The following is an 18,414-nucleotide window of genomic DNA, read 5'->3' as shown; positions in this document are numbered from 1 at the left end:
AGAACAAATCTTACATAGCATATTTACATTCATAATTAGTTATGTGTTTAATTGTGTGTGAACATACATAGTTTGACATGAATTAGTTAATTATTGGTAAAGTTAGAACTAAATTACTAATACAATTAAAACCAAATTAATAATCCATAACCATTAGCTAGCCATAAGGAAGAAGTGGATTCAAACTAGACAAGAGTGTGTTTTTACTTATTGAATTTGAGTTAAGTTTGTCTGGTCTTGTAAAATCAGATAAAACCCCCCTTTTAAACTTGTAAATAATTAGGTTAATTTAATAGTAAGTAAATTAATTAGTAACACCGTTCCCTATGATCGACACCCGACTTACCCAAGCTATACTGTAATCCGACTAGGTACACTGCCTATAAGTGCATAGTTAGTTTAAGGTTGTTAGGTTATAAATATTAAAATTAGTGGGTACTTTTGTGCACATCAATGAGCCGCAATGGGGCAGTGATTGATTGTGAGCTGCAGTTAGTGAGGGTTCATACTCCTAGCGGGGGAGAGTTAGTGATTCAGGATAAGAGGCCACTGTGCGGACTGATTCTTGTTCAACAACGAGAGCTAGGCATTACTTCCAACAGGGTTGCACGGGGTACGTCGCCTATGTTATGGATATCCAGGAAAAGGCCAAAGCGATGGTTGGTGATGTACCGATTGTACGTGAGTACTCAGATGTATTTTTGGAGGATTTTCCGGGAATACCCCCAAAGAGACAGGTTGAGTTCTGGATCGACCTGGTCCCTTGTGCGACTTCGATAGCTAAGGCATCGTATCGGTTGGCTCCTCCAGAGATGCAGCAGTTGTCTACACAGCTGCAGGAACTGCTAGACAAGGGTTTTATCCGGCCGAGCAGTTCGCCATGGGGAGCCCCAATCCTATTTGTGAAGAAGAAGGACGAGTCGCATCGTATATGTATAGATTACCGGGAGCTGAATAAGGTAACAGTGAAGAACCGTTACCCACTCCTGAGGATAGATGACTTGTTCGACCAACTTCAGGGAGCATCTTGGTTTTCCAAGATTGATCCACGGCCTAGTTATCACCAAATGTGGGTCAGAGATGATGATGTACAGAAGACCGGTTTTAGGACCCGCTATAGTCATTATGAGTTTGTGGTGATGTCGTTCGGGCTCACCAACGCTCCAGCCACGTTCATGGACCTCATGAACTGCGTGTGTAGACCGATGTTGGATCGATCAATAATGGTCTTCATTGATGACATCTTGGTTTATTCCAAGACTGAGGAGCACCATGAGGGGCACTTGAGGGAAGTACTAGAGACCTTGAGGAGGGAGACACTTTTTTCAAAGTTCTCTAAGTGTGATTTCTAGTTATGCGATGTGCAGTTTATGAGGCACCTTGTCAACCAGAAGGTTATATTGGTTGACCCGACCAAGATTGAGGTCGTGATGCAGTGGGAGGTCCCGAGGTCTCCATCCAAGATTCGGAGCTTCCTGGGTTTGGAAGGGTATTACAGGAGATTTATTCAGGATTTCTCCAAGATAGCAGTTTTGTTGACCCGACTGACTAAGAAGTCGGTGGTGTTTCATTGGGGTTCGGAGCAGCAGTCAGCCTTTGAGACGCTCAGGAAGCGACTGTCTGGGGCGCCAATTCTTGCTCTGCCAGAGGGGGTAGATTATTTTGTAGTCGACTATGATGCTTTTATCGTAGGTCTGGGAGCAGTCTTGATGCAGCGAGGACATGAGATAGCTTATGCTTCGAGGAAATTGAAGCCTCACAAAGCTAACTATCCGACACATGATTTGGATTTTGGGGCGGTGGTTTTCGCACTCAAGATTTGGCAGCATTACCTCTATGGGGTCCGGTGTACTATTTACACAGACCACAAGAGTTTGAGGTACCTCATGGATCAGCCGAATCTGAATATGAGGCAACGTCAGTGGTTAGATGTGGTTAAGGATTATGACTGTGAGATCCTTTATCACCTGGGTAAGGCTAACGTAGTGCCAGATGCACTGAGCCGCAAGGCAGTGGCAGCCCCAATCCGAGACATTTGTCTAAGGATGACAGTGATGACTCCATTTTTGGAGTAGATCAGGGAGGCACAGGATGAGGCCCTGAAGGAGGACCATCAGAAGTGTGAAAGAATCATGTGTCAGATAGCCTTATTTGATTACGAAATTTGAGGGTTGTTGACCCTGCATGGGAGGTTCTGAATGCCGTACTGGGGAGGAGTACGACAGGTGCTGATGGATGAGGCCCACAAGTCTCGGTTCTCCATCCATCTAGGAGCAACGAAGATGTATAGAGATCTGCGACCCGATTACTTGTGGCCCTGCATGAAACGGGATGTGGCTTTGTATGTGGAGAGATACCTGACTTGTAGGAAAGTCAAGGCGGAGCACCAGAGGCCTCATGGAAAGATGCAGCCATTAGATATCCAAGTGTGGAAATGGGAGGATATCAGTATGGATTTCATTACCAAGCTTCCCAGAACTGCACGTGGGGTTGATTCGTTATTGGTCATTGTGGATCGGTCGACCAAGAACGCTCACTTCATACCGATCTAGGAGAGTATCTCATCTAAGAAACTGGCTGAGATTTATGTGTGGGAGGTAGTGGCACGTCATTGAGTGCTTGTCTTGGTAGTGTCAGACCGAGATGTCCGGTTCACTTCTAGGTTTTGGAAGCGGTTTCACGATGAGATGGGTACTCGTCTCCTTTTCATCACAACTTTCCATCCTTAGACACATGGGTAGAGCGAGAGGACGATTCAAACTCTCGAGGACATGCTCTGGGAATGTGTCCTAGATTTTGATGGCAGTTGGGATATGTACCTTCCGTTAGCGGAATTTTCGTATAACAATAGTTATCACTCCAGTATAGATCGGCCTCCCTTTGAGATGCTCTACGGGAGGAAGTCTAGGACCCCAATCTGCTAGGATGAGGTCGGTCAAAGGGTCATGGGGAGTAAGGAGGTAGTACTCAAGACCACGGAGCTGATACAACAGGTCCGTAGCAGGCTCGAGACTACTCAGAGCCGGAATAAGAGTTATGCCGACAGGAGGCGTTTGGACTTGGAGTTTCAGGTGGGTTATATGGTCCTCCTGAAGGTGTCACCCTGGAAGGGTGTCATCAGATTCTGAAAGCGGGGCAAGTTAGGACCCAGATTCAGTGGTCCGTTCAGGGTTTTGGCCCGGGTGGGTCAGGTTGCTTATTGGTTAGACCGTCTGGCAGAGCTCAGTCAGATTCACAACGTGTTCCATGTTTCTCAGTTGTGGAAGTGCTTGGTGGATGATGCGGCAGTGGTACCCCTTGAGGATATTCAGGTTGACGACACCCTAAATTACATTAAGAAGCCAGTGGCGATCCTGGATCACAAGTCAAAGGAACTGAGGAATAAGAAAGTCAATTTAATGAAGATTCAGTGGCAGCACAAAAAGGGTTCGGGGTGGACATGGGAGTCCGAGGAGGAGATGAGGGAACACTACCCGGAGTTATTTCCGGAAGCAGCAGCAGTAGCAGACTTTGAGGACGAAGTCTAATTCAAGTGGGGGTGAATTGTAACCATCGACTTTCGAGATATTGATTTATTAATTCTCCTTAATTTATGGTTGGGCCAAGTATAGATAAAAAGGACTTTTGGTTTGGACTTAAGGATTTGGGCCGCCCATAGGACGTACGTTGGGCGTAGCTTGGGTGTACGCGGGGCGTAGTGGCCTGCATGGTATTCGGGGGAACGCGTACACGTACACGCAGCGCACTAGGAGTACGTGCAGCGTACGTGAGCATATAGCAAACCCTAATTTTTAGGGTTTATGTCATATAAATACCCCATTATAGCCACACCCTGGCCTCTTACTAGTCCCCTCACCCTCAGAAAACCCTTATTGCGCCCCATACGCCATTGTTGTGTGTGTTTGACCTTTGTAAGCTCATTTTGGTGAAGGAAAGCTTTGGAGAAGAAAAGGAGAGTTTGGAGGAGAATCCTTTGAGTGCCTTGAGCTCAAAGATCTGGATTAAGCTCATCATTTGGCATCTAGAGGAGGTATAAAGCTCTTAACTTTCTTCATCAAAGTCTAGATCTAAGGTTTTGGAAGTTTTGGACCTCTTTACGTCCAAAGTTTAGATTTTGTTCATGCAACTTCGAATTTGAGCTTAGGGTTTCCACCCTTGAGGCTCAATGAGTTCCAATATCTATGAAGTTGCAAGCTTTGAGGCCATCATGAGGCCATGCAAAAGATCAAGCAACTTCTATGGAGTTAGTTTTCATTACTCCATGTTTGGGCTCATTTGGTGGGTTTCAAGCCACCAAGTGATCGACTTTATGGATTAGAATGATGAAAGGGACTTGGATCTGCAGTTGTAGCTTTTGGGATTGAGTATTAAGTGCTTAAGGTGGAAATGAGCTTAACAGGATAGTAAGCTGGGCGTACCAGCCAATATCCATAGCATACATGCCATGCAACAGGTACACGCTGCGTATCGATGAGTACGCCACGCGTACTCATCAGAATTGGGCGTTTGCATTTTCGGCCTCAGATTGGGCAAATGGCTGGACTTGTCAACTATTGGGCCTTAACAAGTTCATTAGAAGTCAGATTTTGGACCAAGGACATGTTTGGGCTTATGTGGGGCCATATGAGGAGTTAGGCCTAATTTAGAAAATTCGGCCATTAGTGGGCCTTTAGCGGGCCATTGGTGGACTTAGATTAATTAGTTGGTTTTGGGCCTAGGAGGTACTCTAATGTTAGAGAAGGGTTAATTTGGTCAATTTACCCTTAGTAGTATCCTCAGCGTTCTCACTACGTATTATTGTATAGAGTTGGCCCGGGAGACGTGGGAGCATCAAGCGTAGATTACCTCACACGAGTTTTCAACAGCTGGATTCAGAGGTGAGTTTTCCTCTAGTAGGAATGGGTCTACTGCCACAATGTCGGCCCGTTTAGATGATAGAAGTTCCGCACTTCGATCCGATGTCAGGGTTAGCCCGATGCAGTCTATATGTTTCTGGACTTTGGTCCGATGCCGGGGCGGTCCCGAGAAGTAGTTATGTATGCTTGATGTCTTTGTGATTCTTGCATGTTTATGTGTTATGTGTTACGTGTTTCACGGAAAGCTCGATGTCGGGGTAAGCCCGATGTATTCTATGCTAGTAATGTGTTATATGTGATATGTTCCGGACTTCGGTCTGATGTCGGGGCAAGCCCAATGCAGATTATGTGTTTATGATATATGATATGTTATGTATGTGCCGGGGTGAGCTCGATGCCGAGGCAAGCCCGATGCCGGTGCGAGCCCGATGCCCGATGCGGTCGGATGTCGAGGTGATCCCGATGTCGGGTTAACCGATGTCGGGATTCGTCCCGATGCAGTGGGAGTAGTTCCAGAATTATATTTATCTATGTGATATTTTATGTATGATATGTGGTAGTTTGGGGAGACTCAATTAGCTTCTTGCTTACAGTTACAGTTTTGGTTTCAGGTGCTTCCAATAGCTAGGGGAAGAGCTCGGGATGATCGCATGGCACATACCACCGTCATTAGCCTGGGATTTTCACTCTGATATTTTAGCACATGTTTTATCCTGTGGATTTTATTATGAGGATTGAGATACATGATACATGATTTTCTATTTTCACTATGATATTTTAGCACAAGTTTTATCCAGTGGATTTTATTATGATGATTGAGATACATGATACATGATTTTCTATTTTCACTCTGTTTGAATATGGGTTTTATAACAATATCAACGAAAATTTTTGGGTCGTGTTTTATGGGTGTTAGAAAAATGGTCTTGCCTCCCAACTATCTTATCTGGATGATCGTTATTTGATAGAAATTTCAGTATTCATTGGAATGATTGATAGGTCTACACTACTTTTATTTACCTATAATATTAGAGTAACACATAGTGAAAATGAGACTACATACGTGAAAGGAAATGTCAGTTTCTATAAGTGAAGTGTTTTCCGACTTTTGAGTCATCTCTTTAACAATTCAATGCATAGTTACTTTCATCTTACACATAGACATGAAGTATTTAAGATGATTACATGCTATATATGCTTGTTATTTGTGTTCTTGATTGCTACGCTAGATGAACGATATATACATGTTTTATTCAATTTAAATTGTATATATGTATTTTTATACCTATGAACATGTTGGGTAGAAGAAGGATGAAATAGACGAGAGAGGCCTCGACTTTTTGGTACGACTATCACTTGTTGTTGAGTAATCTAGCGAATTTTAAATGACGACCACAGACTATTCTAGACTGTCAAGTGGAGTGCCAGCAGGCTCGCAACATGTAGGTGTTTTTAAACGTAGTGTTCACCAAGTGTACTCCCCCCTATGGTTTCCTTATTGATCCTTAGTACAGGTCCCTAGAAAGATGCTTTAGGGTCAAAAAGTGAGAACAATGACAATGGGTAATCGGGTCGAATGATTTGATGAAAATATATAATTAAAATAATTTAATTATTGATGGTTGAAAACCCTATGTTCTCACTAGGCCCCCAAGCCTGATCCACTTAGTTTCTTGTATTATAAGTAGTGGCATGAGAGCACAAGTGTGATGATCAGATGTGGCATTTTTGGATTATAGACCAATAGAATAATATATGTTTTGTAAGGTCTGTATTATTTTCATTTATGCTTATGTATTGTATTATTTCCATGGCTTCCATGCCCCCAAGTCTGTATTATTTCCGTTTATGCTTATGTATAACCGAGGCTCCCAGAGAGTCACCAACCAACTCCCACCAGTCCCTAGCCCGGTCCCTCAAACACCCTGCTTCAAATCGTACCTTCGACCCCTCGGGGCAGAAGCTAGTTAGCTGTGCAGACTCAATGTCCGCAATCCATCGTCTGGAAGCAATGAGGTCCTTCTCCCCATGGAAATCTGGTGCACCACTCCCTCTGAAGTCCTTAAAGGACAGTGTGTGTGGTCATGACTGGCTGGTCGCCATGTCACTCCGGAACGTCTTGAGGCGATCTTCCATCTGTTCAATGATCCACATGATCTCGAACGCGATAAACTTTCATAACCCATCATCCACATGCTCGGATCTTGCCCTGAGCCCGATCCTGACCCAGATCTTGAACCTCCTGCCCCATGTCGCGTGACCACCATTCTGAAACAATAACCATACGAATGTCAGGGTCACATATACATTCTGGAGTTCACACACACTTCCAAGTTTCCCAGTTCCATCTAGGCCCTCCTTGGTTCGAGTACGGATCCTCTGTTTTCAGTAGTACAAGCCCATACTACCTTCTACATCTATCCGTACTTTCCTCAAGAATTGCTTCGGCTTCACCAAGTCCCTTTTTACCGATACCCTTTCCACTGAGCTCATCCTAGGCTTCCTTAGGGCACTCTCCGACCTACTCTCCACCATCAGCTGCACTAGGAGTCCCCACCACCTCCCCCTAACTAGCTTGCGGATACTATTACATATCTGCTCCTTAGTTAGTTGAAGCTGGCCAGAACCCCTATAGCACAAAGCAAGCAACATTCGTGCTTTGAGTAACCAAACCAGACATAACCTACACATGCCATCCTACTGCTGACTAAACAGTCCTAACATACAGCTCATACAACATGCACATAAGGCATCCTTCCTAGATCCTTAGCCCTAACTAGCATGCAATTCTCAGGATCATATATCAGGCACACAAGGCATCCTCCTAGATCCTTAGTCCTATTCTAGCATGCTGAATCAAAACCATATAACATAACATAACAAGCATGGGTATCTTGGGTAAAACTTACTTGAGCCCAGCCGGTTGCACGCATAGCACACTTTGTTTTTCTTAAAATTTCTTAGTTTAGAATTTAGAAAAGCATTTTTCCTTGAAAGATCTTTTAGTCCCTCGGTTTGAGTCCAGACACCCCCGAGGGTGTGTCCGAATCCCTCAAACCAGGGATCTGATACCAACTTGTAACGACCTAAATTTCAAGGCCAAAAATTTCATTTTTGAATTAACGCATTTAATAAGCATTTTACCAAAACCTTGTCAATAAAACATTCCATTACAAAATCATAATATTGTATTTCAAACCATAACATCATAAGTATTGAAAATCAGAGTACAGTTCCAAAAACTTCTTGCGGAAACATGTGTGTGTGTGTGATGCGCTGCTACACCGCCGGCTCCTTCCCCTTCGATGAAGTGGTACCTGAAACCAAAACCAAAATTGTAAGAATAAGACTTAGTGAGTTCCCCCATCATACCACATACCATACAATATCGTCGATATCTTTCAACCGGTAAACTTCATCGGTATCTTTCAACTGGTAACCATCATCGGTATCTTTCAACCGGTAATCAACATTGGTATCTTTCAACTGGTAATTGGGGACTAGCTCACCCCCTACCACTAGCATACAATCAAAAGATATAAGCATACAGTCAGGCATATCCGGGTACTGACCTACCCTTGGGTCCTAAAGACCACTGTCAGGGAACTAATCCTACCATACACATAATATAAACCCAGATAAGCCTCATAACCAACACATAACCAGACCAAGATAATTATCACAAAGACCATTATCTTCTAAATACCCCTTTTTGGTGGGACAACATTGTGGACTTAGAGCCACCCCTACTGGAAGGTAACTCACCTCAATGTCGTTTAATGTCTAAACTTACCTCAGCGCACAAGTCGACTCCTTACGACTCCTCGATCCCTACACGACAACCTTCAAGTCAACACACATCACATACAACCCTAAACAGGTTCAGTCCAAGTTCAGTCAAAGTCAACATTGGACAAAGTCAACATTCAGTTGACTTGACTCGCCGAGTTGGCCTACCAACTCGTCGAGTCCATGCTTCTCTAATCCCACACAAAACCCCGGCTCCACTCGTCGAGTCTAGCAAAAACTCGACGGGTTCTCCTTCAATCATAACATTGAGACCGTCTTCATCCGGCTCGCCGAGTTCTTTGTTGAACTCGTCGAGTTCATCTCCAACTTAATATTTTGTCCAGTCTATGACTTGTTGAGTTGTATGAACAACTCGTCGAGTCCATCATCAATGATCGGGAGATTGCTATGGACTCGCCGAGTCTGCTCATACCGCTCGCCGAGTCCCATGGCTTCCAGGTCCCTTTTTGCGTCTAAACCCACAAGGGGCTTCCTTCCTAACACTTACCCACTCACAGAAAGGGTTTGGTGCACAATGGTCACTGACCCGTCGAGTTCCAAGAGCAACTCGCCGAGTCCAACCTTGACCAATTCCATACAGTCGATTTAAATGAGGTCTAACACACCAAAACCATAGATCTGGACTCCTAATGTCCATTTTATATGTAAAGTTCCAAACTTGATGCACATGCATGGGGTTCTTGGCTCAAAAATCCATATAAAGTGTCGTACAATATGTATGGGGCTCTCATGGCCCTAAAGTTAAGGCCCATATATAAAGTCAAAACTCACTCAACACTTCCAAATCCGAAATATGACTTAGAAATCAATAGAGATCCCAAGTTAAAGATGAATAACCACATAGATGAGTCAAGGCAGGGGCATTTTACCTTGAAGCTGCTGAAAATGAAGTAAGATCTCCGGATCTACAACCCCCAACACGATTTCCAGGTTCCTTTCTATTGGATAAGGTGTCTAGGTCCATAACTATTTCTGGTAAATACTTGACCCGACACGGCATGGTCCATTTGGGTTGCATGGCACCATGCAATTGGATAAACTAAATGAGAGAAATAACACATATGGTTTATTAATATATTATAAGTTCTAATATATTAATAATATTATTTAATTAGTTTTGATCAAGAATTAATTTAGATATAATTAAGTGATCATAAGAATAACTAATTAACTATATGGGTGGATTATGTAAATCTTCCATATCTTATATAGTGGGCTAAAAGGCTCCATGGATTATCAAGTTGGGTTCTACCCATAGGATGCTCCATGGAGTTAACCCATGGATTGAGAAATGAAGAGTCATCTTACATTAGGGTTTTACCTAATGCAACACACTATATAAGGACCATGTCTCTCCCCAAAATCGGCGACACTAGTGAGACACTAGAGAAACAAGAGGGCTTGGCTGATTTTGAGTGTGTTAGAGTATTCTCTCAAGTTTATACTTTGCATTTGGTGTTGTGTGAAGCATTTGAGGCATCACACTTGAGGTGCTAGGCTCACAAGGTTTCAAGGAACACTTTCATCAACAAGGTATGTAGTTCTATCTTTTATACAAAGAAAAATTGTTCCCCATGTATGCTAGATAGGTTCATAACCTTCGAAAAACAACTTTGCATGATTATTAGACAAACATAGATCCAAGGTTATTAGGGTTGCATGTACACTTAGGAAGTGTTAGAATGCTCAAAACCCATCAGTGGTATCAGAGCCAGGTTTGTTTGTTTGTTATTTGTGCTATATAGTTGGAAAAATTCGATATTTTTGCAATCTGACTGATGAACTCGCCGAGTCCATGGGGGGACTCGCCGAGTTCATGTGAATCTTCAACCTACTCACCGAGTAGGTTCATGCACTCGGCGAGTAGGAGCCTCAGAATGCAGATTTTCGACGTTAGTTGCTGGAAATGGACTAGAAACATTACCCTAAACTGTTTTGGTACTTGAAAACCTGTTTTAGATGGTGTAATGTCTTTGCTAATCCATTTACAACAACAAGTTATCAAAATTACAAGTTTTAAAATGAAATTTTTGATTCATGAAAGTGTTCATATGCATGTTCTTGATCTTATGATGTTTAGATGATCATAGGAATTATTTGTAACCTATGTGGTAGATTAATTCATGATCTTTATGTGTTTTAATGGAGTCCATAACTCGTCCTCAAGTTAAGGAAAACCAAAAGTCACTTTACTTTAAAACCATTAAAAGAACACATGGGTTAGAAAAATGAAGAGTCTTCATTTTTAATACTCTAATTAACTCATAAGTTACAAGAAATGAAAAGTTTTGAAAGTTTACAAAACTTGCCCTCAAGTTCTGGAACAAGTAAAGTCATATTAAAACTTTAGTTCCAACCCTTAGAATTTTAAAAGTTAAAAATCAACCCTTATACTTATAATATTATAAGTTAATAATATATATATATATATATATATATATATATATATATATATATATATATATATATATATATATGTATGTATAAGATCAAATTCGTCTTACCGCTAGTACGCCTCATTCACGAAGTCGGTCTAAAAGGTGGGTATAAGGTTGTTGCCTATAAAATGGAAACTTAATGGGTGTCCACTCTCACCCACCGCTTTCTTGACTGGTGGAGGGTCGTTAGCCGAACGGGTAGGACAAGGACTTATAAATTCTCATTAGAAGTATAATGATAATTATAAAGTAACTAAATGTTTTATTAAATTCCCAATCTTAGTTACTTTAGGAAAATGTGAATAAGGTTCTAATCCATGATATTACACTTTACACTTTGTCTAAGTTGTTAGTGGAGCGTGTGTGGTTAACCGACACACTAACTTGAACTTAACAAGTTAGGTAAAGGGTGACTTAATGTTTATCATAGTATCGGTGGAGCGTGTGTGGTTAACCGGAACATGGATTGAGGGGTAGACATTAAGGGTATCAAGTGATTTGCATGGTTACTTCACACCTCGTTTTGTGATCTTCGGCATCCCAATCACAAAACTTGGAGGGCACACTCGAGATTGAAACATGCCTAAGAAAATTTCATTGAATCTCAAAAGAATCTAGGAGTTTCTAAGAACCAAATTAAATATTTTTAATATTTCGTCTTTGGTGGAAGTTGGTGAATCGTCATTCACCTACCTTTCAAATATGTTATTACTTAGATTACGGCATACCTCTTCTAAGTATAATATATTGTGATTGGGTCCTTGCCTTAATACTACATTTGGGTGTTTTATTAAGGACTATCTCTATTTCTAAACTAAATTTTTCCTTCTTTTCAGATGTCTGCAAACACTGCTGCTTCTGGCTCTAATCCTAATGGCTCCTTTACCCTTTTGAACTTGTGTGGGAAAGTCACTTTTGATGGATCCAACTTTAATGAATGGATCAGAAACATCAGAATGATTAATTGCTACGAGGACAAGGAATATGTCCTCGATAAGGAGCTTAAGGAGATTGATGAGACAGTGGCTACTCCTCAAGAGATCGCTGACTTTAGGGCACATGAAAGGGATGCCACCAAAGTGGCATGCATCATGATGGCCACCATGACTGCGGATCTCCAAAAATCCGATGAAGATTTCTACCCCTATGAGATGCACCAAGACTTGATGGAAAGATACCATCAAAGTGCTCGTCAAGAGAGGTATGAAATCATCTCATCCATGATAACAACTCGCATGAAGGATGGTGAACCCGTCACGGGCCATATGCAGAAAATGCAAAGATTTGTGGACCGTTTGCTGAAGGTTAATGTGAACTTCCCCGAGGAGCTTGCAATAGATATCATTTTGCACTCCTTAGCTTCATGTTATGATCAATTCCGCATGACATACCACATGAACAAGGAAGAGGTCACTCTCAGCAAACTTCAAGGAGTCTTAAAGACCACGGAAAGTGGTCTTAAGGGTAAGGCGGTTGTTACTACTCCTACTCCTACCAACTCTGCCCCTGTCTTGGCAATCGGGAAAGGACGAGGGAAGAAGAGAAAGAGTTCTTCGAAGGATACCAAGGCTAGGACCCTTGATGGCTCTTCTTCAAGTGGAACCAAGAAAGGTTTCATCACTCATTCGTTTGACCCAAAAGAGGCTGAATGCTTCTATTGTCATGAAAAGGCACATTGGAAGCGAAACTGCCCAAAGTACCAGCAAGATGTGAAGGATGGGAAAGTTAAACCCAACCATGCAGGTATTCACACTATCATTTCTAATAACTCACCCCATTCTAACTCATGGGTCCTTGATACCGGTTGTGGTATTCATATTTGTTGTGATTTGCAGGGACTAAGAAGAAGTGAGAATGTGGAGCAAGGAAGAATAAACTTAATCATGGGGGATAGGAAAGTTACACTTGTCACCAAGATTGGAGTTTATACTTTATCGCTAACTAGTGGGTTTAATTTAGATTTGAATAAATGTTGTTACTCGTCAGAAATGGCAAGAAATATTATTTCCTTTCATGCATTGTATAAACAAGGTTTTACCTTTTCATTTAATAATGAAGTAGGTTCTATTGATGCTTTCTTTAATAATGTTCTTTATTTTAAAGCATTACCTTGTAATGGTGTGTATGAAGCTGTGTCTGTTGTAGATAACTTAGGAAATAATGTGATGTGTATTGATTCTATTAATAATAATAACTTGGATAAAGCATCATTATGGCATTGTCATCTTAGACATATAAGCAAGAAACGCATAGGCCAACTCCAAAAGGATGGAGTCGTGGAGTCATTTGACCTAAAGTCAGATGATAGTTGCGAATCATGCTTACTTGGAAAAATGACAAAGTCACCCTTCACAGGTTCTTGTGAGAGGGGTGAATGTTTGTTGGACCTTGTACACACGGATGTGTGTGGACCATTCAAACATGTCACAAGGGATGCTAATCGTTATTATTTGACTTTTACTAATGATTACAGTAGATATGGATATGTCTACTTAATCAAGCATAAGTCAGAGACTTTCGAAAGGTTTAAGGAATTTAAACATGAAGTCGAGAATCAATTGGGCAGGAACATTAAGATGCTTCGATCCGATAGAGGTGGTGAGTATCTTAGTTCAGAGTTCCTCGACTATCTTAGGGAATGTGGGATTGTCTCACAATTGACACCTCCCAAGACACCGCAGTTGAAAGTTGTAGCTGAGAGGCGTAATCGAACCTTGTTGGATATGGTTTGTTCCATGATGAGTCAAGCTTCGCTACCAAACTCATTCTGGGGGTATGCCTTAGAGACTGCCTCCCATATCATTAATCTAGTCCCTACAAAGAAGGTTGCCAAAACTCCTCACGAGATGTGGACTGGTAAAGTACCTAAACTAGACCACATCAAGATTTGGGGTTGCGAGGCTTTTGTGAGGCGCAAGTCTCATGATAAGCTAGAACCCCGAAGCGAGAGGTGTATTTTCATCGGCTATCCACAAAGATGCTTTGGCTACCTCTTCTACAGACCTAGTGATAATGTGGTCTTTGTAGCAAGAAGAGGAGTCTTTCGACAGAGAGAATTTATAAGCCAAGGAGACAGTGGGAGGCGAATTGATCTTGAAGAACTTCAAGAGTCAAGTGGTGAAGGAACTTCAAACCCTAGCCCTCAACTTGAGGAGGAAACTCCTGTTGAGCCAATTGACGAGTCTGTACCTCTGAGGTGTTCCACGAGAGTTAGGAATGCACCTGATCATTACTATGGTTTCCATATTACTGCAGAAGGTGAGACACTTAATAGTGATGAGAAACTAGTAGGTCTGGATGAACCTAACAGCTACGCGGAAGCCATGGTAGGCCCCAAGTCTGCGAAATGGAAAGAGGCTATGGATAGCGAGATACAATCAATGTATGACAATCAAGTTTGGAACTTGGTTGAGAATGTACCAGGTCGTAAGACTGTAGGGTGCAAATGGATCTTCAAGAAGAAGACCGACATGGATGGTAATGTACACACTTATAAGGCACGACTGGTTGCAAAGGGCTTCTCTCAAATTCATGGAGTGGACTATGATGAGACCTTTTCTCCAGTAGCCAAGATTAAGTCTATTAGGGTTATTGTAGCCATAGTTTCATTTCATGACTATGAAATTTGGCAAATGGATATCAAAACCGCTTTCCTTAATGGAAAGTTGACTGAAGATGTTTACATGAGTTAGCCAGAAGGTTTTGTCAGCAACGAGTACCCTAATAGAGTGTGTAAGCTTGAGAAATCCGTTTATCGATTAAAGCAAGCACCTCACAGATGGAATCTTTGCTTTGATGAAAAGGTCAAGGAATTTGGCTTTTCTAGGAGTGAAGATGAATCTTGTGTTTATGTCAAGGCTAGTGGGAGTATAGTTAGCTTTTTGGTATTGTATGTGGATGACATACTACTCATAGGAAATGACATCCCAACTCTGTAGGAAGGGAAGTCCTGGCTTGGGAAGTGTTTCTCGATGAAGGACGTACGAGAAGCTGCCTATATTCTAGGGATAAGGATTTTGAGAAACCGGAGTAAAAGACTAATTGGACTTAGTCAAAGTACATACTTGGACAAGGTGTTGAAGAGATTCAGCATGCAGAACTCCAAGAAAGGAGAGTTACCCATCCAGAGTAATGCCATATTGAGTAAGACACAAAGCCCAAGTACTGAGGCTGAGATAGCAGAAATAAGTCAAGTACCTTATGCTTCGTAGTAGGCTCGATCATGTATGCTATAATGTGTACTCGACCTGATGTAGCCTTTACCTTGAGCATGGTTAGCAGGTATCAGGGGAATCCTGGCAAGGCACACTGGACTGCGGTAAAGAATATCCTCAAGTACCTACGGAGGACTAAGGACTGGGTCCTTACCCTCGGTAGGAGTGATTGTTGGAATAGTGTCTAAGGCTGCAACTATATTAGGAAAATATTTGACCCGATAGTGCATGGTCCTTTTGGGTTGCCTTCACCATAGCAACTTGATAGGATGATTTATTAAGAGAGAATAAATATTATTAATATATTATGGGAATAATATAAAGAATAATAATATTGTTATTTGATTAATATAAGTCATAGAATTAATTAGAATTAATTTGGTGACTTAAAGAGATTAATTAAATAAGAGGGTATAAACTGTCAATTGTTTGATAGTTACACTTTAGAATGTAAATCCTTAAGAGATAGGGATTGGACGGATTCTAGAGCTTTGGATAGCTCAAAATCGTCCAAGGCTTATCTATGGTAAGGATTTGGATTGCATTAAGGAAAGGATTATCCAACTAGGGTTTAAGGTGAAACCCTTAAGGAGTCTACAAGTATAAATAGACCCCATGGCTTAGGGAAATCGGCACCTCTTAAGAAGAAAGAAACCCTGGACGAATTTTCCCTATTCTCTCTCTCTCTCTCTCTCAAATCATCTTCTTTGCTTATTGATGTTTGTAAGCCATTAGAGGAGTGACAATTGTGACTCTAGAGCTCCAAGACAACAAGATCAAACAAGAGTTTCAAAGGTATACTTCTAGATCTGATTTTGTATTGTTTTATACCTAATTAGGTTTTAGAAGTCTTGGATTCAAAGCATGTTTAATTAGAAAACTTAGATCCAAGCATTAGGGTTTTGCATGCGCACATATGAAGGTTCTTATGGCTAAAACCCATCAGTGGTATCAGAGCCTAGATTGGTTTCTATTAAATTGTTGCTTGTTTGTTTGAAACTTGTGTGCAAAATTCGATTTTTGTGTTTCTGAGTCATGGACTCGGCGAGTTCCATAGTGGACTCGGCGAGTTGGCCTGACTCGGCGAGTCCCTTGGTGCACTCCGCGTGTCCGAGCGTCAGGAAAGGCCAGATTCGGGATTTTTTGATGATTATGTTATGGAAACTTACCTTAATCATATTAGATCAACCCAATATATATGACTATAATCTTGACCTAATTAAAGATATTTATCAACTAATAAAATATTTAATTTCCTTATGTGATAATTAATTAATTATTTTGATTAAATTGGTAATTATCTTGCAAGAAATCTTGAATAAATCAAATATAGATAATTAGGAAATTAATTGTTAATTAAAATTATTTGTTATTTGATCCTCCATGTTTTAAATGTTTAAAACTTGTCCTCATGTTTTGAAATTTATGTTTTGTGATTAAAAGTTTTAATTTAGACAATTTAAATTTCAAACCCTAGATTTTTAAAATTTAAAATACAACCCTATACTAATATAATATTCCAAGATTAAGATATATATATATATATATATATATATATATATATATATATATATATATATATATATATATATATATATATATATGTATGTATGTATGTATAACTAAAATGCTAGTCTTACCGTTAGTAGGCCTCATTCACGAAGCCGATCTATAAGGTGGGTATAAGGTTGCAGCCTATAAAATGGCGCTTAATGGGTGTACACTCACACCCACCGCTTGCTTGATCGGTGGAGGGTCGCTAGCCGAACTGGTAGGATAGGGCAACCTCATCCTCTCATTAAAAGTATAATATGAAATACAAAGTAACTATACAATTTTTTAAAATTTCCCAATCTTAGTTACTTTAGGAAAAGTGAATTGATGCAATCCCATGAAATTACACTTTGCACCCTTGCTAAGAAGTTAGGGGAGCGTGTGTGATTTACCGGCACACTAATTGGTTCTAAGAAAAGGTGGCAAAGGGTGATTCATTGTTTATCATAGTTCGATGGAGCGTGTGTGGTTTACCGGCACATCGAATAGGTGATCATTACAATGAAGGCACCATGTGAATTTGGATGGTAATTCACACCCACTTTGTGATCCTCGGTATCCCAGTCACAAACAAGAGGGGCATATCGAGATTTAAACATGCCATTGAAATGTTTCATTGAATCTCATCTGAACCTAGGAATTCTCAATACATTTAGGACTTAGAGTTATGTTTTATGGTGGAGAATTAGTGAATCGTCATTCACTTACCTTCATATTATTTGCATGTTGGATTACGGCACCCCTTTTCTAATATGTAAATATTGTTGTTGGATCCTAGCCCTAATTTTTCTTATTGGGTGATAATTAGGGATTCATATTCTAATCTATCTTTGTTCTTTCTATTTGTAGATGTCGAACGCAAACAACGCTGCTGCTAGTTCTTTCACATTGATGAGACTTTGTCAAAAGGTCACTTTCGATGGGACAAACTTTAGCGAATGGATAAGATACATTCGCACCATTGCTCGCTATGAGGATAAGGTGTATGTCCTCGATGAGAAGTTTGAGAAAATCAACCCTGAAATCGCTACTCCGACTGAAATGACCGCTTTTGAAACTCACGAGCAAGATGCAATGAAGGTACATTGCATCATGATAGCCACCATGAACTCCGAATTCCAAAAGTCCTATGAGGACATGTACCCGTACGAGATGCATCAAAACTTATTGGAGAGATACCACCAAAACGCGAGACAAGAGCGTTATGAGATTTTCTCTAACATGATTTCCGCTAAGATGGGTCATGGAGAGTCTCTTACCGTGCACCTGCAAAAGATGCAAAGGTATGTCGACCGCCTTCACAAGTTAAATGTTGACTTTGGAGAAGACTTGGCGATCGACATGGTGCTTCACTCTTTGCCTCCGAGCTACAATCAATTTAGGATGACCTACCACATGAACAAAGAGGAGGTCACCCTAAGCAAACTCCAAAGTCTTTTGAGGGTCGCTGAGAGCAACTTCAAGGACAAGTCTATTGCACCAACTCCCAATCCGCCCGCTGCTCCTGTCTTGGCAATTGGACAAGGGAAGGAAAAGAAGAGG

Source organism: Lactuca sativa, chromosome 8 (assembly GCF_002870075.4).
Source record: "Lactuca sativa cultivar Salinas chromosome 8, Lsat_Salinas_v11, whole genome shotgun sequence".
In the NCBI taxonomy this organism is placed as follows: domain Eukaryota; kingdom Viridiplantae; phylum Streptophyta; class Magnoliopsida; order Asterales; family Asteraceae; genus Lactuca; species Lactuca sativa.
The sequence above is the reverse complement of the archived record's forward strand: the minus strand, read 5'-3'. Positions refer to the sequence as shown.